The sequence below is a fragment of the Schistocerca americana genome, chromosome 1 (assembly GCF_021461395.2).
Source record: "Schistocerca americana isolate TAMUIC-IGC-003095 chromosome 1, iqSchAmer2.1, whole genome shotgun sequence".
Classification (NCBI taxonomy): domain Eukaryota; kingdom Metazoa; phylum Arthropoda; class Insecta; order Orthoptera; family Acrididae; genus Schistocerca; species Schistocerca americana.
Window position 1 is genome coordinate 108343334 of NC_060119.1, and position 25331 is coordinate 108368664.

Here is a 25331-nt window from a genome sequence, read left to right on the forward strand (position 1 = left end):
AGGTAGAGTCATCAGTACAGTACAACACCTAAAAGCAAAAGCATGTTTATTATTGACATCAGTGTACAGCCAGTACAGAAGTAAACTCCTTGACAGAGTGTGCAGCTATTCATACAAACATTGAGTATTCTAGAATGCTGGTATTCATAAAACATTGAATATTTCGGACTTTACAAACTTAAGATATTTCAAGAACATTCCAGATACTATAAATACTAAATAATAATACCCAGGTTTGAGCTGGTGAGCAACAGCACACCAACTAGCAATGCTAACCTCTATACTACACTGTTCACTCCCTAAGTCACGGCACTGTGCCCCTGAAATTCTCTTTGGAACTGTCTACTGCACCCTAGATCCAGAACTTGTCTGTTGTCCTCTGTATGGGAGCACTTGTGGATCCTTGTGCTTTGGTCTTGTTGGTACATCCTCTTCACTATGATGAGCACTGAAGCTTTGAAATTGTCAAGTGGGTCGTATGTTTCCTTGAACATCCCATCACTGATCTCTGCCTCATGACTGTAGTGGGGATAGGGCTTTATACAGAGGACATGGATGACATCTCTGCACTTTTGTTTTCTTGATGAAGGGTCATAGTCCTTGACTTTGTATGTGTCATCCAACAGGTGGTGAAGTATAAGCTACATCCCAAAGTAGAGCTTACGTAACTTTTCTAATAATCCTACTTTCTGCACAGGTGTAAAAATCCAAACCAAGTCTCTTGGGCTGTATATCACTAGTTGGTACTTGATAATGTAGCACTTTTGGACCTTCTCCTGGGCATCTAGATTCAATATGCAAGTCAACGTCTTGCTTCTTTGGTCCTACTGACTAAAATTTTCATGTTGACATCCTCAGTGTCAACCAATTGAAATGGGAAAAGCGTATCCACTATCAATTTGGTCTTGTAACTGTGAAGCAGAAAGAGCGTTGTGAAGCCTGTAGTGTATTGTTTCATTATGTTATATGTGAATGTCATGATGTGTGGTATTATGCCCGAATCTCTATGTTTGAAATATACACTGAGAGCATATCTGCCAGAGTCTTGTTAAACTGTTCTGTTACATCATTCATCTGTGGATGGGAAGCAGTTGTGAAATTATCTCTAATAATCACACAGGGTAACTCATACATGAAAATGATGTCTTCTACAAGGACATTTGCAATTTCCAGAGCTTCAGTATTTGGCACAGCATTAGTGACTCAATAGTTGGTGAGGTAGTCAGTGCAGACTATTATCCAGATTCCCATTTGTTGACTATGGGAATTCCCACAAGCAGTTGATTCCAGTTTGGTGGAATGGCACTGTTGAAGGTGGACTGGTAGTAGATGACCTGGAGGTAAATGTGGTATATACTTCCATCATTGGCCTTCCTTACAGTGGTTTGCATAGTGTCTATCAGATTGGTAGAGACTTGGCCAGTGGTACCAAGAGTCTTCTCCAATCTCAGGTGACCAGATGTTTGACTACCATGGAAAAACTCCAGGGTGTCTGACTGTTGATGAGCTGGGATGATGGGGAACCAATTCTGCTCCAGTAGGTCATAATTCCTTTTATACAATGCTTCATTAATTATATGAAATTCTCCTTTGGACAGTTCTACCTTTTGGTATTTATCAAATCAACATTAAATGTTTGGATTGGCTAGTACCCCGGCTGTATTTCAATGCTTTTTGGAACAACTTATGGCTGATGTTCCCTGCTGTCAGCATTGGTACTATGATGGATGAACATTTTCGTAACCTCCATTCCTTTTTTCTGTTTTGCACACCACACACTTTAAGTGTAATCACAGTAACTAATCGTTTTTTCAAACCTCTATTAAGTATTTCAGTCATGAACTTTCCCAGCGTGGTCCTTGTGTTTGGCCCCAGGAACATGTCACCACTATCACGGGTTTCCCTCATCAGTCCAGTTTGCGGGAACTGCAGGCGTTTCTTAGTAAAGTAGCTCAATGCTCTGCACTGTTCATTGTGGACTTCCAAACTGGTAAAAATTTGGTCTAGGCCACAGATGCATTCCAATACAGAGGGGTGGGGGAGGGGGGGCAGTTCTGGTTCATCGCCATACATATGAATCTGGGCAAAACACTCAACAAAGCTCAGCAGCACTATTCACAGAGTAAAAAAGAAGCCCTTGAGATCGTTTATGCCGTCAGAAAATTTCATGTATTCTTATACAGTACTAAATTCCACTTAGCCACAGATCATAAATTTACTTACCTTGTTTTGCACTTCCACTGCTTTACCTGCCAAAACCGCTCATCAATTTCAGTGTTGAGCCTTATTTTTGTCAAGGTACAGTTATGAGATCTATTTCTGTCCTATGTTGCAGCACGTAAAAGCAGATGCATTGTCTTCGCTGCCCATTGGTCCTGATCCATTGTTTTATCAGGAAGAATTGTTACGTTTCCAATGGGGGTATGATGGCCTGTTGAAAGTTTTCTCACAATCAGTTTCAGGATTGCATCAGTAGTACCTGCAGACCCAGTGCTTAAATATGATACGTGCATGACATGAAATGGGTGGCCTGACAGTTCTCTGGGCTAGGTATCTGACCCGTTGCAGAACTTCTATGCTTTCCATCATCCTCTTTCCCAGCTAGATGGTGCCATTCTCTTGTCAATGGAAGAAGGTGCTCCTCAGGTTTTTATTCCTGTACTTCTGTGCAGGGAGGTTCTCACCCTGTTACATACAGGTCATTGCAGAACCTCCTGCACTAAACGATTGGCACATATGCGCTTTTTGGCCTGGTATTGGCGAGTTGGAGCAATTAGTCACGGCACGCTGCCACTGTTCCAATCAGCAGGTGGCACTGCGTGCTTTTTTTCCCCTTGAACAGTATCCACACTACCTTGGGCACAAATACAATCATTTTGCTGGGCTTTTTTTGGACATTCCTTGGCTGTTGGTTTTTAATGCCTTTTCCAAGTTGCCTTATTTTGTTCATTGTCTGCCTAACAGCAGAAGCGACAGTCAAGGCATGCTCATCGATTTTTGCTATCGAAGGCTTGCCTTGTACAGTAGTTTTGGACAATGGGCCTCAATTCGAGGCTTAAAGCTTTAAAGATTTTTCGTCTCGTAATGGCATCTTTCACTTAATGGTGCCACATTTTCATCTTCAGTTGAATGGCAAGGGAGAACACCCTGCACGGACCTTCAAAACATAAATGTGCAATTATGTCATGGAATTTCCATTGGAAGAGGCTCTTACATTCTTCTCAGTTCCTACAGTATGACTCCAGTTGAAGACTAAGAGCCCAGCCAAACTCTCGTATGGCTGGCAGCTGTGGTTCAAATGGTTCAAATGGCTCTGAGCACTATGGGACTTAACTGCTACGGTCATCAGTCCCCTAGAACTTAGAACTACTTAAACCTAACTAACCTAAGGACAGCACACAACACCCAGCCATCACGAGGCAGAGAAAATCCCTGACCCCGCCGGGAATCGAACCCGGGAACCCGGGCGTGGGAAGCGAGAACGCTACCGCACGACCACGAGATGCGGGCAAGGCTGGCAGCTGTAGATGCTGCTCCATCTCCTACTTCTGGACAGGAATCCTGCAATGGCACCAGTGTAAACATGATTATTTTGTGCCTGGCATGCTGGTCTGGACCTGAAGGTTTGGATGACACCTGTGTTGGCTTCCAGTTGCCGTCCACAGCCAGTGCGGTGCCACATGTTTACTGTGTGCATCAACGAGCACCTTGTGGTATGCCGTTCCAATAAGCTGTGTCCTCAGTTGGGCACTGACACCTCGAGGTGGCCAACCGCATTGGCACCTCTTCCACTGGCATCACCATTTGCTGTGGGCTGCATGCTGCCCAATCTGTGCCCACCCACCCTCCTAATGTAGTCTCTGGCTGCTCTGCCAGTGGACCGAACGCTCATGGGTGATCCAGTTAGTCCTCTTGCCACCCCCTGCAGTGCTGCCTCTTGAGGGGGACGCTGGGGCTTCATTGGTGCTCCTGCCGTCACTTCCTATGCCACCATGAGTGCCTCTTCCGCTGATGTTGGTGCTACCCTCTCTGCCGCTAGCATCTGTCACCCCCCTAACCTTACGTTAAAAAAAATTATGCAAATGATAGCTATATTCACATAATAGATAAGAATGAACATTTTAGCTAAAGGTATAGAATATTAGCATAATCATTCTTGCCAACTGTGACAAAGCCAGAACATTACGTAAAAATAACAGTCTTGTTTCTCTCATCATATACAATTATCCATCACTTACTGGGCTAGAACCATACAAAAGATTACATATGAAGATTCTTAACTAGGCTAGACTTGTGACGTCTCCTTTGGGAAGATATATGCATAGTAATCACAATAAGCAAGACATCATGACAATGAGCTACGTGCACCAAGACGACGAAAAAGATGAGTGACGTCAGATACCACAAATGCTGCTATCCAACACAGGGCACGATTCAGCAAAGAAGATAAGCTAATTATTGCAATTTAATAATATTGTGGACTGAGAGTAATGATGAACATTAGTTAAGTGTTAATAACTGGACTTGACCTTGTAGTATATGTATGTGACTAATGTAAATTATTTTCTGCTCTGCGTACTCAGTTTGTTCTCAACTTCGGACTGATTGAGCCTCAAGAAAATTTATTAGTGAGGAAATTCATTTATGACTGACGTGCCACATCTACAATAAGGTGAAGGTCTTTGTATTCAGACATCTTGCTTTTCTTGCAGTAGTTACATTGAGTGCCTGCATTCATCTATTAGCTGCGTCATGGAATTCCAATGATACAGACTGGGTTGGGGAGACCAGCTGATGTGTTTTCTGATTAAGACTGTAACAATTGCAGTTATCAGAATAAGTATTTTCTGGATATGGTAGAAACATGAAAGGGAAAGATGCAGTCAGACACACTAATGGATACAGGATCACGAGAAAATTTAACCAATTGTGAGGAGCTAGAAATAGGAAACCTTCCAATGCCAGTAACAAACAAACTAATTATTATTGGGGCATAAATTCAGGTAATTCTGCATACATGGCAGGGTGTAGTGAATTAGATTCTGAATATGTTTTGCCTCAACTACCTGAAGAAGCAGAAACAGTTGCAGCAAAATCAGGAAATGTGATGAACTACCGTAGAATGTCCAATCCTTTTACCTCAGTTTTGATGAGGCTGGAAGAAAGGAATAAAGTAAGGGAAAGAATCTTCACTGACTTAGAATAAATACAAAATAAGTTGACTGAAGTAAATAAAAAATATAAGGGTCTACTGCGGGTTGAAAATCAATTAAAGATAAAAGTTGAAGGTTTTGAGGAGACTCAAATTAAAGTAGAGACAGCAATAGAGTCTATAACCAAGAAAATAGAAAAATCTGGAGTTAGATAATAAGAAACATTTGGATGATCACTTAGGAAAGCATTTGGAAAAATGAGAGGACAACATATCCGAATGGATCGAAAAGAATAGCACCGAAATCAACATGCGAGTGACATCTGAGACCATGTCAACAGTTCAAAATGCTAGTAAAGAACCAGATGCAAATGCTCAGGAAACCATAGAAGAAATTAAAATGAAATTCAGACAAATTAAAGACAAAGTTATATTGGAAATTCTCAAGTGGCAAAGTGAAATGGACTGTAAGTTCAAAGTAATAGCAGCTGAAATTCTGACACAGAACAGTAAGGAACTGAAGGCATTTCTGAGTCAAGGACTAGTCAAACTGATTCTCATGTGTTTTAGTCAGTGAGATATGGGAACGAACAGCCCATGTTTAGACCGTATTCAGAGCATGGTAACGAAATGTGAAATAGTGTTTCATTATAATCCTTGTTAAAAACCAAATAGAGTATTATTAAAAGCAGACAATTTCACACATAGTATCATGAAAAGGAGACTCCATATCTGATAATACACGTATGAGGGGGGACCCAAAAGTAACCGGAATTGTAATGCTGCACATCGTGTACTTGTAGTAGCAGATTGTGCCGCAGAGTGTTGCAGTAGGAGCTCTGCTGAGTCATTCTGCCATGCGGCGTCACCCAACAGTAGGAAGTGTGGTTTCTTTGGCAGTTCTTTAAGTGTGCGTACAGTGCAGACATGACATGAGGAAATGGTTAGTTCTTATGAACAACATGCGGTAGTAAAGTATTGTTTCTTGCTCATCAAGAACGCAGCAGAAACTGTTGCGATGGTTCGAACAGCCTACAAAGACCATGCTCTTAGTAAAATGCAAGTGTACAAATGGTTTTCTTAGTTTAAAAAGGGAGAAATGGTGGTTGTAGATCAGCCCCGTTCTGGTCGACCTTCAACTGCTCGAAGCGAAGACATCGACAAAATCCGTGATCTCATCAGTGAAGATCGATGCAGGACAACCAACCAACTTGAGAACTTGTCCGGGTTGACCTGGAGCTCAATTCAGTGCATCTTAACCATCGATTTGGGGATGCAAAGAGTGGCAGGAAAATTTGTGCAGAAGCTTCTTGCCAGAGATCAAAGGGATCGTCACATTCAAGCCTGTCTCAAAATGAAGGACGCATTCAAAGATGATCCACATCTTTTCAACAAAATCATTACAGGTGATGAGTCATGGTGCTATGGGTACGATCCAGAAACTACACAACAGTCATCACAATGGAAGTCACCTGGCTCACCTCGACCAAAAAAAACTTGACAAGTGAACTGAATGTGTCCCTGAAAACCAGACAGTAAACCAACAATTCTATTTGGAGGTTATTAAACGGCTTCACAGAAGTTTGACACAAATACCTCCGGCTTTGTGGGATTCTGGTGTGTGGTTCCTGCATCACAACAACACTCCCGTGCACATGGCTCTCAGCATTCGCCAGTTTTTGGTCTCAATGAAGACAACTACCTTGACCCACACGCCCTATTCACGGGTTAGCACCCTTGGACTTCTTCCTATTCCCGATGATGAAAAGAGACTTCAGAGGGAAGTGTTTTGCGGATGTGGAACACGTAAAACACAATGTCATGAAAGTGATAGCAGGTATCAAAGAGGATGAATTTAAACGGTGCTTCGAACACTGGAATGAACATTTGGACAAGTGGATTAATGCAAATGGAGAGTACTTTGAAGGAGATTAAGGTTGTATTTGAAAACAGTAAAGTATATGCTTTCTAGAAAGAAATTTTGGTTATTTTTGGCCCCCCCCCCCCTCGTATTTATAAAAAGTTTTAGATATATATTTCGAAGGTCATGGAATGAGTAACATAAGATACAGTTCATTGCATCTGATGTTACCAGAGATGCTGCATTATGGACAAACAATGCTGCTGAATATTGTCATATGTACAAGGAATTTGAACGAAGGTTTGTATGAAGATTTTGGTCAGATAGCCAACAAAAGAAATTACGGAAGGACGTTTACAGTCCAGAGTACTATAACCCAACGAAGGGTAGTTTGAGAGAGCATTTCGAACATCATACTAATAAAACAAGGTATTGGGCTGAACCCATTTCACAGAGTGGGAGATTCTACGTATCTTAAAGGCCAAATTACAATCAATATAAGGGAAAAACTCATGTATGTACTAGACACACCAAATTACAATCAATATAAGGGAAAAACTCATGTATGTACTAGACACACCAAATTACAATCAATATAAGGGAAAAACTCATGTATGTACTAGACACAGATCATGAGCAATTTATGTCAACCATAGATTCGTTAGATTTAATTCAAGAAGACACAAAACAAAATAATGGCAATGGTAATGATCATAATTATTCAAATGGAAATTCAGAAGGAAATACTAATAAAGGTTATCACAGTAGAACAGGTAATCACAATATTAAGTGGGATAGGATTGGTTATGGTAATGGCTACAGTAACGTTAATGGGAACTGTAAGTACCATTTTGGCCCTACAACAATCAGCTATAGTAATGGAATGCAGGATAATTCAAATAGAAAACGTAAATACAGTGACAATTTTGTTTGCAATAACAACAATAACAACAATGGGAATTTCACTACACATTGGAGAAATAAGAATTCAGGTTCTTGGCAGCCATCAGCTGCTGCAGTTGTGACTGGACAGCATTTGCAGATGTAGAATCAGAAAAATAGGACTGATTTTAACTATTCACAATCTGAACAAGGTACAGGTAGCTCATGTCCACAGCAACCTAATCACAGTGTGGAAATCATCAAAGTTACTGACGAGTCGCGAAGTGAACCTTCCATTTTGTCAAACTAGACATGACCAATTTTAACCTTCCGAGGCTGGTCGCAAGGAAGGAGGAAGGCAGTGTGGAAACCCACATTGGTATGTTACCGTATAATGATCGGTAAAGTTGCAAGATGAGCTCAGTACAGAATCAAGGAAGTGTAAGACAGGTAGTAATAAGTTGATTCAGTCTAGGATTACGGCATCAATTCACGATGTACCTGTTTATATAATTATTAATACCAGTGCCACAACTTCAGGCATGAGTATGAGTGTATACAAACAAATAAAGGTTCTGGTTTTCCTGGTACAGTGTTGTAATGTCACTGCAGCTTTTAGAGTTTTTAATGTTCAAATGAGTGTGAATTCCTAAGGAACCAAACTGCTGAGGTCACCGGTCCCAAGACTTACACACTACTTAAACTAACTTATGCTAAGAACAATACACATACCCATGCCTCAAGCTGCACGGCCACTCCGTGCGGCAGTGAGATTGTGGACCTGGAACTAGTTAACAACTCATAATTACATAATAAATATTGTCAACCCATTGACAATAAATGTGTTGAACCCAAGATAATACACATATCTGGTGAATTCAGTTTTAATAACTCATCTCTTATAAAGGAAGTAGAATTAAGTGACAGCATTCAAGATAAAGTAACTGAATCTGAGTATCTCTCAAGTGAGCAACAAGAGGAACTATACCAACTGTTGTCGATGTGCAGGTGAGACACGGTCGAAAATCCTGGCGTGATAACAGACTACGTGCATCACATGGAGGTTTGTCCTCATAAAACATTTTGTAGAACACACTATTCTGTACCCTGGTAGAGAAAGGAAGTGGTGTCTAAATAGATACGTAAAATGCTCGACTAGCAAATAACAGAAGCAGCCTATTCTTCCTATAGTACGCCATTGTTAACTGTAGGTAAGCCACAGGGAAGTATTTCCTTGGTCTTGGATGCACAGGACGTAAATAAAATTATTGTGCCTGTATGTAAACTTGAAGAAACTGCTACAGAAATTCTATGAATTCAAATTCTTAGCTTCCCTGAATTTGAAATGGTCCTATTGGCAAGTAAATTTAAACAGAGAATCTAGGAAGTGCACTGCCTTTATCTTCTCTGGAAAAAGTTACCAGTTTCAAATTATTTCTTTCGGATTAAACATGAGTGGTAATGTCTTTATTGCAGCACTGGACACTGTGGCCGGAACAGAACTATGAGATACAGTTACTTTATAGACAGATGATTTATTCGTAGCCACTGAAGAATGGAGTGAGTGCATAGGATTACCTGACAGATTATTTAAGAGATTTGTAGAGTATGGTGTCACAGTGTTACAGTGAACTTCGTGAAACAGAAGTTTGGTAAGAAACAGAGTAAATTCTTGAGGCTCTTTATATGATCTTTGGAGATAAAACCTGACCCAAAGATGTAAGACACGATTAGGAATTTCCCACATACTGACAACAATCAAAATCATTCCTTGGTCTCACATCGTTTTTTAGAAAATTCATATCTATCAGTTCTCAAGACTAATGAGAAAGAACATGCAATGGCATTGGTCACCTATGTGTGTACGAACACAGTGGAGTAGTGAATCGCCATAATGTGCGCATTTGGGGTTCACAACCCCCTGGCAAGGTCATGAAGTGCACCAGAGGCAGTCCAAAGGTGAATGTCTGGTGCGCGCTATTGCACAATCGAATTATCGGCCGTTCTTCTTCGCTGAGGCTACCATCACATCTGCAGTGTATCTGGACATGTTGCAACTGTATGCTGTTCCTCAGCTGCTTCAGAGTCCGCCCCCGGTAGCTGAGTGGTCAGCGCGACAGACTATCAATCCTCAGCGCCCGGGTTCGATTCCTGGCTGGGTCGGAGATTTTCTCCACTCAGGGACTGGGTGTTGTGTTGTCCTAATCATCGGCATTCGCTGCTCGGCCGCCGAGCCGGACGGACGTGTGGCGGCAGCGCTAGGAGGGCTGGCGTAAACAGCGGCTGTGTGGCTGTTACGAAGGTCAGTAGAGCGCTTTGTTTACTTTGCATCTTTCAGTGACTTAAAATGACAAAGTGAAAGAAATTAACTGTGAAAGAAGAGATACGGTTAGATTCACTTTTGATTGGACCTGTAAAATACCAAAGGCTTTTGAGATCAAAAGATGGCTTTCAGAAACAGTTAAGATCACAGGAGACGAAATTATTGGCGTTCATCTATCTTTTGTTTCCAATTCTGTCTTTTTGCAATTGATTTCCTCTGATTTGTAGGGTTATATCTAATATTGCAGAAAAATGGTCGGAGCAATATATGTTTCCGGTTTTGAATGGAGTCAGACAGATTGAGCTCTTACGACATATCCCTTCTTACTTGAATATCTGTGGCCATCGCGCTCTCATAATTTATGATGGGCAGCCGCGGACTTGTGCGTTATGTAACGCCACAGGGCACGTCAGATGTGAGTGCAGTAGAAGGCGTGTTCCTCAGTTACCGACTAACGAGGCGGCTGTCCCAGGAAAAGTTGTTAGCATGCATGTGACGTACGCTGCCGCGGCAGCTAGCCGGGCCCCCTATCAACAAAATATGGCCGAGCCGGCGGGACCTTCCAACGCGCGCACGGAAACGGGAAGCACCGTGGAGTTGACTAACGAGGACAATCAAAATCTGGCCAGTAATGACGTCACTGAGGGCGCACCGCGCTTGCCCTCTGAGTCTGACAACTCTTCCAACGAGCGACAAGTTTCATCGATAATATCTGATGTAGACATGGTAGAGTACGAAGCGGTAGTTACACACGAAAGGGCCAACATCCCAGAGGGAACTACAGTGGATGGACATAAAGAGGAAGTGATGCAACAAATAACTGACAACCACACAGATGACAGGACATCACAGACGGGTTCAGGAAACGTCAAAGGAAAAGGGGGGGCGCAAGAAGACGAACCAATGACACCACCCGTCTCACGTGACGTAGAAACAGCAGCACCGTCCGACTGCGAAATTAACGGAGCTCAAAAATCTTCAGTCACGAAGGCGGGACAGGTGACTTCTCCTCGACCTTCAATGGAGTCGCCAGGAAGTTCACCAAAGGTTTCACCGACGATTTCACCGAAATCATCAAAAAATAAAAAGAGACGAAGAGCACATCAAGCTGCAGGGAACTTGGCCCCTCCTTTGAGAGAGCGGCTGAGGAAGATACAGGAGACCGAAAGGAAGGACGAAGATACACAAAAGGAAGCGGTCGGCGAGTGTTCGGATCGGAACAAGAGACAAGAACGGGCTGAAACGCCACACGGAACAATTGAATCCTTGCATGACAATAGGACATCAGATATGGGCAATGAAACCCGACTTGGACAAGGACATGGACACGACATCACCGCGCCACGTCTTAACTGGGCGGACGAAAAGGAGGATCAGACCGATGCAATGGGGGCGGAAGGGGCTTTTGAGGAAGAATTTTTTTATTAAAAATTGACACACTGAACTCTAAGAAGAAAGGAAAAAAGGAAAAAAGAAGGAAAATCGTCAATTGAATAAAAGTAAATTAAAATAACACTATATACACTCCTGGAAATTGAAATAAGAACACCGTGAATTCATTGTCCCAGGAAGGGGAAACTTTATTGACACATTCCTGGGGTCAGATACGTCACATGATCACACTGACAGAACCACAGGCACATAGACACAGGCAACAGAGCATGCACAATGTCGGCACTAGTACAGTGTATATCTACCTTTCGCAGCAATGCAGGCTGCTATTCTCCCATGGAGACGATCGTAGAGATGCTGGATGTAGTCCTGTGGAACGGCTTGCCATGCCATTTCCACCTGGCGCCTCAGTTGGACCAGCGTTCGTGCTGGACGTGCAGACCGCGTGAGACGACGCTTCATCCAGTCCCAAACATGCTCAATGGGGGACAGATCCGGAGATCTTGCTGGCCAGGGTAGTTGACTTACACCTTCTAGAGCACGTTGGGTGGCACGGGATACATGCGGACGTGCATTGTCCTGTTGGAACAGCAAGTTCCCTTGCCGATCTAGGAATGGTAGAACGATGGGTTCGATGACGGTTTGGATGTACCGTGCACTATTCAGTGTCCTCTCGACGATCACCAGTGGTGCACGGCCAGTGTAGGAGATCGCTCCCCACACCATGATGCCGGGTGTTGGCCCTGTGTGCCTCGGTCGTATGCAGTCCTGATTGTGGCGCTCACCTGCACGGCGCCAAACACGCATACGACCATCATTGGCACCAAGGCAGAAGCGACTCTCATCGCTGAAGACGACACGTCTCCATTCGTCCCTCCATTCACGCCTGTCGCGACACCACTGGAGGCGGGCTGCACGATGTTGGGGCGTGAGCGGAAGACGGCCTAACGGTGTGCGGGACCGTAGCCCAGCTTCATGGAGACGGTTGCGAATGGTCCTCGCCGATACCCCAGGAGCAACAGTGTCCCTAATTTGCTGGGAAGTGGCGGTGCGGTCCCCTACGGCACTGCGTAGGATCCTACGGTCTTGGCGTGCATCCGTGCGTCGCTGCGGTCCGGTCCCAGGTCGACGGGCACGTGCACCTTCCGCCGACCACTGGCGACAACATCGATGTACTGTGGAGACCTCACGCCCCACGTGTTGAGCAATTCGGCGGTACGTCCACCCGGCCTCCCGCATGCCCACTATACGCCCTCGCTCAAAGTCCGTCAACTGCACATACGGTTCACGTCCACGCTGTCGCGGCATGCTACCAGTGTTAAAGACTGCGATGGAGCTCCGTATGCCACGGCAAACTGGCTGACACTGACGGCGGCGGTGCACAAATACTGCGCAGCTAGCGCCATTCGACGGCCAACACCGCGGTTCCTGGTGTGTCCGCTGTGCCGTGCGTGTGATCATTGCTTGTACAGCCCTCTCGCAGTGTCGGGAGCAAGTATGGTGGGTCTGACACACCGGTGTCAATGTGTTCTTTTTTCCATTTCCAGGAGTGTATATCTAAACAGAAGTTATTATACGCGGCTCCAATAGCGCGTCCTCTATTTACTGTCTTGTAGCGTCTCACAGTGGAACATACATACTACGTGACCACCCTAAACATAAACAAAACTCAGAATCAAGCAAAGGTAGCTGCACTGAAGGACTTTCTGTATCAGTCAGATACAGATATCGCCTTCCTGCAAGAAGTTAATGTCAAAGAATTGTATGTTTCAGGGTACAAAGAGGTGTGGAATGTGGCTCCAGAAAACGCGTGTGAAACAGCCATCCTTGCTAAAGAAGGGGTCGAGATGACAAACGTGTGCCTTTTAGAGTCGGGGAGGAGAATTAGCTGCAAAATTTTTAACAACACTTGTATAAACATTTACGCACCATCAGGCAACAATGCGAGACGAGAGGGGGCAGCCTTTTTTAAAAGTGACATTTTATTTCTACTCCAAGAAAACCCTTCAGAAATTGACATTGGTGGAGATCTTAATTGCGTTTTAAATAAAAAGGATCAGCGACCAAATTTTAACTTCTCCCAAGAACTGCAAGCGTTGGTCACCAACATGAAGTGGTTTGATGCGTGGGAAATAAAATATCCGACGCTGGTTCGCTTCACATATGTCACTGGTGCTACACTGAGTAGAATAGATAGAATATATGTCACCCCCACTTTAGACACCAAAGTCAGTAGCATCGAGGTGATACCAGCTGCCTTCTCTGACCACCTCGGAGTGAGTTGCAGTATCAAATTAACCAGGCAAAAGACATATTGGGGTCGCCCACTATGGAAATTAAGTATCAATACCCTCTCTGAAAACGCTCTAGCTGTAAAGATGCAAGAAACTTGGCAGTCTCTTTTAAGGATGCGTACTAAATATTGAACAACTATTGAATGGTGGACTATGGCCGCTAAGAAAAAGATAAGAGCAGCGCTGATATCTTACGCCAAAAAAAGGGCAATGTGGTCAAGGCACACAATGGAGTTTTACTACTCTTGCTTAAGAGACCTTTACGATCAACCAGTGTCTCAAGACGTCTTTATCAATATTAAAAACGTTAAAGCCAAATTGAAAAGTATCAAGAGGGTACATTTGGAGGGATTACAAATCAAATCACACACTAGAACGACGGTGGAGGCAGAAAACACCTCCATCTACCACTTGATACAATACACAAAAACAGAAGAAGAAATTTTATTGCCAGCATCAGAACGGAAGATAACAGAGTCCTGACAGAACAAAGGGATGTCTTAAATGAAGCACATAGATTTTTTCAGCAATTATATTCTGGAAATGCTACTGACGACAAGTCAGTACAAGAGTTTTTACAGAACTCCGGAATAGAGGCAGTTGCCACAGAGGAGGAGCACAGAGGTTTAACGTTAGAAATTACGAATGACGAGGTTTTTGATATACTCAAATCTTCACCTTCACGGAAGTCTCCCGGCCCAGACGGCCTGCCTGTGGAGTGTTATAGGACCTTTTGGCACCTAACAGGTTACCAATTCACGGAAGTAGTTAATGACGTCTTGAGAGGAGAGGAAATTCCTGCTGCTTTCAAGGAAAGTGTAACTGTACTACTTTCAAAGGGAAGGAGTACGGTCACGAAAGATATTCCTAACATGAGGCCGATCAGTCTGATGAACTCAGATTACAAGGTAGTTGCGCGTGTAATTAAAGAACGAATGGGACCGATTTTAGAAAAACTCACTGGATGCCACCAGACGTGTCTCCCTCGACGTACCATTTTTAAGACTGTATGTGAATATCGAGACATTATTTCTATTTCCTCATCATCGTCAGCGAATGGAGGCATTGCCTTCATTGATTTTGCTAAAGCGTTTGACAGTCAACTACGGATATCTGTTCAGAACCTTGAAACACACAGGTTTCAATGATGGCAGCTTCGCGGTTTTAATGAACATCGTCAGAGGCATACGAACCAAAATCTCAATCAAAGGACAATATACTAATGAAGTATTGATATCTAGTGGAGTTCCTCAGGGAAGTCCCTATCCATGTTGTTTTATGTGGTTTCTCTAGAACCCCTTTTACGGCTTTTGAACACAACCTTAGAAGGCATAACAATAGCTGGGCTGAAGACGGTTACAAATGCATACGCTGACGATGTGGGAGTTCTAGTAACGAGCGATGATGACTGTGCCCAGCTAACGGACAAGCTTTATAGCAGGGTAACTGGTGCGAGGATAAATGAAACGAAAAGTTCCTTTTTAAATTCACGGGGTCTTGAAAATGTGCAGCTACCGTGGGCAAACAGGGTGGACCGTCACACTGCTTTGGGCATAACTTTTTACAATTGCCCATTAAGAACAACGGCTGCTAATTGGAAACAGGTGTTAGGAAAAATCGGAGGCAGCTTAATACTGCATGAAACGAGATACTTAAATATCAAGCAAAGAATTAAACTAATAAACTGTGCAGTTCTTTCGAAAGCTGCATATGTCGCTCAGATTTTACCAACACCTCCAGACATAGCGAAATCTATAATGAGCACAATCTGTCGATACGTTTGGAAAGGCCATATTTTTAGAGTAGCAGTAGGAACGACTACATCGAGACCCGAAAGCGGAGGCCTAGAGCTGACAGACCTTCGGAGGAAAAACACTGCCCTCATCATTAAAAGAACGCTAAAACTTATAGAGACGCAGCCGAACAGCATAACTGCCGCTCTATTTGACCTTCTTAAACCTGGAAGCATGCAGCCGCCAGTAGATGTTCACAACATAAATTACAACCTAAAGCATATTAAGGATTTTTATGTAGAATTAAGCTACTTGACATGCATTTTAACAGACAAAAATAAGAGGACAAGTAAATATATAGTAGAGAAGTGATAATCACGCGAAAACCAAAGTAAAATGGAGCTGAAGTATCCCAACAAAAACTGGGAAAATATATGGACTAATATAAATAACAAAACACTGACTACGGAAGTGCACTGAGCGAGGTGGCGCAGTGGTTAGACACTGGACTCGCATACGGGAGGACGACGGTTCAATCCCGCGTCCGGCCATCCTGATTTAGGTTTTCCGTGATTTCCCTAAATCTTTCCAGGCAAATGCCGGGATGGTTCCTCTGAAAGGGCACGGCCGACTTCCTTCCCATCCTTCCCTAATCCGATGAGACCGATGACCACGCTGTCTGGTCTCCTTCCCCAAAAACAACCAACCAACGGAAGTGCAAGCGTCTGGTACAGAGTTGTCAATAACATAATTAGTTCCAATGAAAAACTGTATTCAATACGACTACATGCAACCAATGTGTGCCAAAAATGTCACAATTTGGACTCCTTAAAGCATCGCTTCATCTGTAATGGATACAAGAATATTTGGAATGACATTGTATTTCAAGTCGCTTTTCTCAAATGGACCGATGGAAGAGAAATCACACTACACGATGTACTCTTCCCAGAAGAAGTTTCCTTTCTACCACAAAAAAAAACAATGTCATCTTGTGGCTATTCGGAAATTTTGTCAATTATGTTGTCAACAACAAAGGCAATGACAATCTACAAGAATATCGAGAATATATGAAAGACGAATACTTCAAAATATACCGGAACAAAGACCATAAAAAGAAGTTTGGGAATATGATGCAACTTTTGTTTCAGAAACAAGGCATCGGTTAATACCTGAATAATATGAAATCAACAGAACAAGATAGACTGCCAAAGTAGGGGATTGCTGTTGAGGGTGAAGTACGGTGGGGACTTCGTGTGCCCCGGGGCTGATACGGTAGCCGTGAAGGCCTCAACAGAACCCCGAAAAAGCATGTTTTCCCAAGAAGTAACAGGAGTCATGCCACAGCAGAAGAATAGTAGGGAAAAACTATTCTAATGCATAAGACGTGCATCACTGAAGAAGTTTAATTTCCTCTCTTAATTTTTACTTTTGCTTCTCTCTCATTTTTGTTTAAATTCTAATGGAAGAATATTTTGCGTTCCGTTAATGCAGTCAACAGTATTATAGAGAGAATTATTTTCACGGTAATCTATTCTGATTGCAATTTTCTAACATTGTCTTCAAGATGCAATTGAATTTCATAACCCATTAAAAAAAAAAAAAAAAAAAAAAAAAAAGAAAGAAAGAAAGAAAGTGGGACATTGAATCTCGCCGAAGAAGGCGCATGAAGGAGAGCGAATGGAAGGGCTAGAAGGGGAGATGGGAGGCCCTACAGACTGTCAATCCTCAGGGCCCGGGTTCGATTCTCGGCTGGGTCGGAGATTTTCTCCACTCAGGGACTGTGTGTTGTGTTGTCCTTATCATCATCATTTCATCCCCATCGACGCGCAAGTTGCCGAAGTGGCGTCAAATCGAAAGACTTGCACCCGGCGAACGGTCTACCCGACGGGAGGCCCTAGTCACACGACGTTTTTATTTAGCTGCTTCAGTATCACCCCGATGTCTTGTTTCAGCAAGACGGTGCACCGCCTCATTGGGGTTTGGACATCCGTGCCTATCTCGATATGACCTTTCCTGGGAGATGGATTGGTCGCGATGGGCCAACGGTTTGGCCTCCACGCTCTCCTGACATAACCCCATTAGACTTCTTTTTATGGGGTTATGTCAAGGACGAGGTCTACCGAACACATGTACCAGATCTTGAAACCCTGCGGCAACGGATAACCACAGTCGTTGAATCGATCCCTCCAGTGATGTTGGCTAATGTGTGGACGGAAACTGAATAGCGCCTAGATGTGCTACGTGCTACCAAGGGTGCTCATGTGGAAGTTTACTGATGTGTGAAAAAACTTTGATAGTTTGTAAACAATTAGACACCAATTTCATATTTGTATGTTACTTCTAGCCTGAGTTATCAATTTATGTAATCAGGGAAAGACTTTTCGGACACCCTCTATGATGGACATTATATTGTCATCAGCACAAGTGCGCTGCTCTGCTGACAGGGGGCGCGGTATTCTGGAGTGCCTCCCATACGTTGCTGTGGACTGCAGCGAGCCCTGCCTAATGTCTGTGGTATCGGTTTGTGATGCTTTGGAGTGGCACCGTGATCTCTGGACTTGCTACGTCATTCTCTCGCCCCTCCACCACCCCCTCCTCCTCAATCATCCACACCGTCGTCGTGGAGGGCGGACACACATGACGACGGAGGGAGGAGAACTGAAGGCGGATGCGTATAAGGAGGCGGGAAAGGTAACTGCAGCCGATGGCGCCTCCCTGCCCGCACCCCAGCACCCACTGCAAGGGCGGCCGAGAACATCAGCCAAAAAACCAGTCTCAGGGTGGAGGTCTGCAACCACAGACACTGTGAGTGGCAAGGGGATCTTCTGGAGCAGTGCAGTGATCTTCCAGGGGCGGCTCGTCCACGGACATTGGGTCGTGTAGCTGCCAATCTCCACGGGCACCCAGTAGAAGATGCTAGCTGTGATTAGTGGAGAGATGGCTGTAACTGCAGATGAAGACCCCGGTGACATGCGGGTCTGTGAACAAACATTCTGCAGCAGCATCAGTGACATGCCCATAAGCGCGGCACAGCTGGTGTTAGTGGGGCCGCAGTAGCCCAGCAGAACCGTCAACAACGTTAAGACGAACGTGTGATTACTTTGGTTGTGAATCCATGCTCCCAATGATGTCGCTTGCCAAAGGCTTTGTAAAAGACTTTATACTGCGGGTGAAACTTTGTCCGACCTTCCGGAACGAATTGCCTGCCACAGTGATAAACGCTTTTCCCTTGCTATACCTGGTTCAAATGGTCCCTTGTACTTACTACACATTAGAGATGGGCAAATTCGTTCATCCTTGGGAACTAGATCACTGGTGATAGCTCTTTTTTTGGGAACCATTCATTGTTACTCGTTCACCGTTCATTTGTGCTAGGTATACGGTTCTTATGAAAAATTGAAAATTAGTAGCATAGGTGACTGAAGATGGAAGGCGCCAAGAGGGGGCACTTGCCTCCGCCCTGGAGTACAGAGATTTTATACATAACAGAATTCCCACACACTTGTAATTTTCGTGATTCTGCAAAACCTCTCGTTTAGTCAACTTGTAAGTAGGCTGTTTCTGTTTTCTTATTGGTAACACCACGTAGCGCTCTGTATGACAATCACTGGCTGTGCTGTGTGCAGTCTGTGGCTAGTTTGCATTGTTGTCTGCCATTGTAGTGTTGGGCAGCGGCAGCTGGATGTGAACAGCGCGTAGCGTTGCGCAGTTGGAGGTGAGCCGCCAGCAGTGGTGGATGTGGGGAGAGAAATGGCGGAGTTTTGAAATTTGTCATGAACTGCTATATATATTATGACTATTAAGGTAAATACATTGTTTGTTCTCTATTAAGATCTTTCATTTGCTAACTATGCCTATCAGTAGTTAGTGCCTTCCGTAGTTTGAATCTTTTATTTAGCTGGCAGTAGTGGCGCTCGCCGTATTGCAGTAGCTTGAGTAGCGAAGATTTTTGTGAGGTAAGTGATTTGTGAAAGGTATAGTTTAATGTTAGTCAGGGCCCATTCTCTTGTAGGGATTTTTGAAAGTCAGATTGCGTTGCGCTAAAAATATTGTGTGTCAGTTTAAGGACAGTCGTGTATAATTCTTCAAAAAGGGGACGTTTCATATGTCGACCCTTAGCCGAGGATACCTCACTGGAATCTTCTGATTTTTTTCTTGTAGTTTGTGTAATTAGTGTAGCTATTGTTTATTGCTAGCGCGTAATTGTAGAGAGAATCTCCTTTATAGTTGCAGCCTTTCATTGTTGTACAGTAAAACAGTTGTGGCATGCATGTAGATTTGCACCAAGTATTTCGCTGCTGCGCTTGCAATTAACGAGATATTATTTTCAGTGCTATGTTAATGTGTTCTCTTGTTTTTGCTCTTCAAATTGTGCTTTTCTGTGTTATCGTGTGAAATATTGTGATAATAATGGCGTGTGAAAAACGTAACACTAGGCTCCAACGTAAACTGAGAAATAATAGTGACGACGAGTGTAGCTTACCAGCACCGCTGTGTAATGAATTAACAGACATTCAAAGTAGTAATTTGGTAACTGTGCATAGGGAAATGGAGCGGGCGTCAAATAATGGTGTAGTCGGTGAAACAGGTAGTGAACAGGGAAGCATTATCTATCGATCGGTCGGCAACAGCTCGCCTCAGGAATCAGGAATGACAGAACACAATATTGCAAATACTGTAGACTCAGGTTTTGGGTTCTCACCGTTTTCTCAAATGAGTCAAGAAACATTTTCTGCTTGTCAAAATGTGAATGTTGCCGGAGCAACTTCACTGCCGAAAAGCACTGAGGAACATGTTTCAGACACCAGTGCATTGTTATTACAGTTAATGCAACAAATGGGACAAAGGCTACAAAAATTAGACACAATGGAACAAAATCTTCAAAAGTTAGACACCACACTTGAACAAACACATGAAGATTTAACTACTGAGTTACATAACATTGAATCGAAATGTCAAAAAGTCTGTAATGACGTAAAAACACAAATTTGCGAGCATTTTCAACCTATTTTTTCGCGGCATGAAAATGCATTACAGAATCACGAAGCAGCCATAAAAGAACTGCAAACCATTGTTCATGAAAATCATGAGACCTTGTGGGCTAAAATTGACTCAGTTGCATCTACCGATTCGGTGACGCAACTTGCAAAAACTCAGGAAATCTTGAAGGACACAGTAGATTCGATTTCAACACAAATGGACACTCTGAAACTTGGTTCAGAAAAACACACTGAGGAAATGTGTTCACTATCGGAGAAAGTAGCCGAACTTTCGGATCAGGTCACTAACTTATCTACAAAGGTAGATGATGATCTGAATGACACAAGACCTGTAGCCTTCACTGACACAGAAGAGTATGAACAAATTGGAAAATTCAAACAAAATCAAAATCAAATCAATACACAGTACAAAAGAGAAATCCGGGAAGTACAAGATCAGTTGACGCAGGTAATAAAAAAATTACATATTTCAGAGGACACTCGCGCTCCAGTACGGGAAGAGGGACATAGAAATACGGAACAACCACAAAATAATAACACAGGACACTTCGGAAATTATGAAAGAAATTGGCAAGGTGCACCGAATTTTGAGATGGAACCGCCGACACGACGTAACAATGACCGATATGCTACTCGCCGACACGATGATTTTGACTATAAGCTGTTCATTACTACACGTAAATTCAAAACGTTTAAGAATTCTGCCAACGACATTCATCCACAAGTGTGGCTCCATCAATTCTCTCATTGTTTTCCTCCCAACTGGTCATTGGAGCACAGGTTAGAATTTATGTGTGGCTACTTGGAGAATGAACCAGCTGTAAGAATGCGATCGGTCATTCACGATTGTCACAGTGAAGGAGAATTTTATCATGCCTTCCTCTCAGCGTATTGGTCTCAAGCTACACAAGACCGAGTAAAACATAGCATCATAATGATGAAAAGTTTCGAACAATCTGAAATTTCCAGTCTTATGAAATATTTTGAAGACATGTTGCATAAGAATCAGTATCTTTCAAACCCATACAGCCCCTCAGAACTCATCCGCATTTGCTTAATCAAATTACCTGAACATTTACGGCATATTATTTTAGCAGGACGTTGCAAAGACGACATTGAAGCTTTTCAGGGACTGTTACAAGAACTGGAAATTGACACTGACAATCGCAGAACGCAAAAACAGGAGCACAACAATTACAGGTCACATCTGTCACAATTCTGCGATGACAGAAATAATACACGACAAGGCTATTCTTATAACGTAAATCATGACCAAAACAGACACCACCCGTATGACAACCGTTGGCAGAGTAGTAATAATTACAGGGAAAGATCACCTCTCCGCGGTAATGACTATCACAGAGACAATCAGAGAAACAGACAATATGGGGACCAAAATAATTATTATTACGGGAGACAGAATAACTTTAGACGCAACGGTCCAGCGCGCAGTTACGATTCAGGGAGAAATTCTCCACCACATGACCGACAAACAAGAAACTACAGGAACTACCGACATGACGACAGACGATATAATCATAACGACAGACCTGAATTTCATCAGAACTGGTGGGATTTAAACAGGGCTGGGCCCTCTGGGCAAGGTGAATTTGTAGAAGTTAGACCTCCAAATCCCAATAACGACGCGCGCCAACAAAGGAACAGACAATGACTCGCACCGCAGGCAGCCGCGTGCGCCGGCTGGCTCAGAGAAAAATAACATAGACGCTAACCTTGAGAAAAATTTTAACACTCCTCACCGACGTATACCACATGATAATTGCGTTGAAGTTGAAACTCTACGTACTAGGAAGAGTAAAGGTTTACACCACATTTCACATGTAAAACCGTTTATTGAATGATAATCTGCTGTTTAGCTTAGTCTTTGCCATAAAACTTGTCACTTCACATTTCTAGTATGCTTTGTCAGACTTGGAATCTGTTAACATGCAACAATGTTTGAAGTTAAATATCCAGTCAAGAACCAAGAGAACTTATTTAAACAGAAATTACGAATGCATTGTTATAGTGAACAGACGACACAGTGTTGTTATTTGTACATTCTTGCTTGTTAGCTGCACGATTACGTAACGACTATCAGGCTTACATACTTCGAACATGTACCGGTACTGCTAATGAGATTTTAGTGCAACATTTTGGTTTACTTGAAAATACATTCTGGAGTTTACGTGACAACTACACGGTTTTATCACGACGCTACTAATGAGTGACAATTTACAATGTTGCTTTTGCGGTGTTTCTGTTTTATATCTGCACAGTTTTTCTGCGTTATTCTGGAAAGTAAAACATGTTTTAGTAGTAACTTTTGTGGTATAGCAATAATGAGACAGCCTTTTCTGTAGCACAACAATACGTTACAGCACAGTACTTTCTTCATCACGGAAATAAGCATAATAACTAAGATATCTATACACAAAGCATTTAACTTTTGTTTATCATGAGGTAAGTACATTGACCTCTGCAGAACTTAGCTTTCGGAGGACGATAACTACGACACTTCCACAGAGATTATCTTACAACAAGACGCACAGTTTAGCCCGACAGTACACGTATTTGAGTGATTAATTTTGTACATAAAACATTTATTTTTAAGATATTTGAAGTACAATGATACAAGGGTTTTCCGTGATATATTTCATTCCATTGCTGTAATGTGTAACACCTGAGGGTATAATTACACTAATCCTCAGGGGGGTACACGCTTACTTTGTGTACCATGTGTTTGGCAAGCACAAGGAGCCCTAGCTGATATGGTATTTGTTTATACAACTTTACACATTGGTACCATATTTCTCTAACACATAAATTACACAGCTATCTGATCATTTAACTGAGAGACAAACATTTTTTTTTTTACTACGTCAGTGACACATGTTTACGCAATTACAGAGTGGGATTACATCACACTTACGAAATTGTATTTTTGTCTGTACTTTGTGAACTGTTCATATTTTTTCGGAACCATTGTGATACTAAGAGAGCTTTGAATGATATATTTGGTATGGGATCATGATTTTTAAGGTACGTTTGAGGCAGATGACACTTTTGACATCAGCAGAGAATTTTTTTTTTAGGTTTTGAAATTATTGGAGGAAGCTACGACAATTTTGAGAGTTAACTGTGGTGTTATGATGTTATTATTACGATGACTATGTGTATTATGCTGTTGTGGTATGTTTATGATCAATAAGCTGATGCTATACGAGGAATTTGATTATGCTACGTATTTATTATGATGAATTATTGAAGAAGTGTCTACGAATATGTACATGTGTAATAAGGTAAGGAATAATGAGTAGTGGTTAGGGACTCTGGTTTGTGAAAAAGTTTGTTGGAAACCAAGAATCGTACTTTAAGAGTTATGAAATGTGTGTAAATGCGTGAATGTATTACAATGCCGGCAAAAATGTTTTGGACTCTGTTATATCAGTAGGATTTTGTTTCTACACACTTGTAACGCAAGTTCTTGACCTGTGAAATATTTTTATATGAGACTGTCACTGTAGCGGAAACTGCTGTCGTAAATATTTCCGTAAGAAAGTTAAGTGACCACCTGCACGTAATGCGTCGTGGGCACCCAGATGGGCGACAGTTGCCTGAAAAGAAGTCATTGGTGAGTGCCTTTCAGAGGCACAGGTGAAAAAAAAAAGGCCATTATCCTCGCTATTGACATTCCTTTGTAGAAAGCATCGCAAAAAACGACACGGTCGAACTTGAAAACACATTATTATACTGTGAAGCTCTTAATTTATGATATTTACTAAAATGCCTAATGAAACGATGAGAAACATTTCACAGCTATTGTCTTGCGAATTGAGAGAAATGCCATATGGCTTGCTTTATGTATATATTTGCTCATTTCGTTTAATATCTAGTTTCTAGCTGCACTGCAGCATTGGTTAAAATAAAATTTTATAGATGTACTAATATAAATATTTTCTGTCTACAGATCGAGTAAATAATAATTTTTTCAAAAAAATGAGGGAGCACAAAAAGCCATTTACCTTCACAGGAACTGCATTCATAATTTTCTTTTCAAGTACTTGGTAACTTTTTTGGTAGAATAACTTCTTGTGGTGCACCACTTTAATTACATAGACACTACGATGTGAACAGACATTTCCCTTATCTGCATTGTTGTCTTTAGTGTACTATTTTTTCTGCTTGAGCTTTGTCATGCTTAGGTATACGTTATAGCATTTACTGCTGCTGTTTGCCAGGCATAGTGCTACTGAATTTTAATTTGTGTTACTCTGCTAAGCCAGTTTACTACTGATTTATTTTTCTTGTTTGCTGCTCATTGCCTTATATTAGTTGTAATTTATGCTGCTTGCTTTGCGAATTTGAATATTTTGTCATTGCTGTTTGTGTTAATTGTTCTGTGCTGCTGCATTGCCTCGTCCCTTAGTTTAGCATCTGAGCTCAGTAGATTTAAGTTAGCTTCAGAGGGGGCAGACTATATAAGAGAATGAGTTGCGATGAATTGGAAGAAATGCATTGAGAAGTCATACGAAAAAAGTACAGAAAGCAGGTATAGATAGGACCTTTTGGAAATAATGAGGAACGAAGGGAGATCTCCAAGAAGTAAAGAAAGTTTTGTTTGCAAAATACTGCAGTAAAACAAACCCTGTCCTTTCCTTTTGTATTATTATGCTATGTGTTTGTGTACCCTT